Source organism: Aplysia californica, unplaced genomic scaffold (genome assembly GCF_000002075.1).
Source record: "Aplysia californica isolate F4 #8 unplaced genomic scaffold, AplCal3.0 scaffold00411, whole genome shotgun sequence".
In the NCBI taxonomy this organism is placed as follows: Eukaryota; Metazoa; Mollusca; class Gastropoda; order Aplysiida; family Aplysiidae; genus Aplysia; species Aplysia californica.
In genome coordinates this window covers 16,019-17,119 of record NW_004797681.1, presented here as the reverse complement: position 1 = coordinate 17,119, position 1,101 = coordinate 16,019, and the positions used below count along the sequence as shown (strand labels likewise).

General features: G+C 42.4%; 1 protein-coding gene across 1 annotated transcript in view; it reads right to left on the bottom strand.

The window, feature by feature from the left end:
- LOC118478195 (solute carrier family 43 member 3-like) overlaps positions 1–1,101 on the bottom strand; it is a 17,887-nt gene that overhangs the window by 1,098 nt on the left and 15,688 nt on the right. The gene's annotated exons all lie outside the window — the stretch shown is intronic.

Sequence of the window (1,101 nt, the reverse complement as noted above, 5' to 3'; positions counted from 1 at the left end):
TGCAAGGAAGAAGAGGGGCTGGGATGATATTGGGGCTGTAGGGGAGAAAAGAGGGCGGTGTAAGGAAGAAATCGGGAAAGGGTCAATGGGAAGGAGTAAGCGATTTAAAAAAAAGGGAGGGGTGAGTCGATGGGAGCGGGTAAGAGAGCAGAGGTGGAGATGGTTCCGGGTTTGTTGAAGGGTCAAGGTTTGTGAGGAAGAGAGAAATAAGGTCTTTGCTGACGAATGTTAGGCGAGAGATGTGATGATGAGGTGAAAAAGGATAAGGTGAACGATGAGAGGAGTGGATATTTTTAACGAGTAAAGGATGTTGTTGTGGGACGGGTGGAAGAGGCAGGAGTGTATGGGGTGTGAAGGTGAATGATGGAAGAGGAGGGGAGGTGTTAGAGGTAATATAGAGTTGAGGAGAGGATAGGGGAGGGGAAGGATATTGTGTTTGCAGGGATATGTATAAGTGGGAGATCTTCTTTTTGGGGTAGGAAGAAACAATTCAGAAGCTTTATTCAATTGTCCATTTTTTGCCAGTTTATTTTGTTGGAATAGAAGCATTTTGATAAGTGACCGTCCGATGCCCAGTTAAATAATGGGACCAAATATACCCCCCCCCCCCAAACAAAAAAAAACAACAACAAAAAAACACAAAAAAACAAATAACAAAACACAAGAAAAGATCATCAGACTAACAAAAAAACAACAACAACAAAAAACCAAAAACGAAAAGGGAAACACTTAGCACCTAAGGGTTCACAAAAGTCAGCAAAGTATCCGAAGCAGTAAAAGAAATGAGTGCTTTTCTGGAAGCCGAGAATGTTTCTTTTAAGTGTATCTGGGGTCTGCTGCTAGGATAATACCATAGATCGTAAAGCGCATTGAGCTTGGCTTTGAGCGGGGGTAATTCACTAAACAAAATGCTGTTTTTTTTATTAGTATGAGCGTGTTGTGTTGTTCCATGACGCTGGACAAAGTAATGTTGCAAAAATAACGTGTGTTGTGTTTAACTTTATTATTCCTCCGAACTGTTCTGCGGAGAGAGAGAGAGAGAGAGAGAGAGAGAGAGAGAGAGAGAGAGAGAGAGAGAGAGAGAGAGAGAGAGAGAGAGCA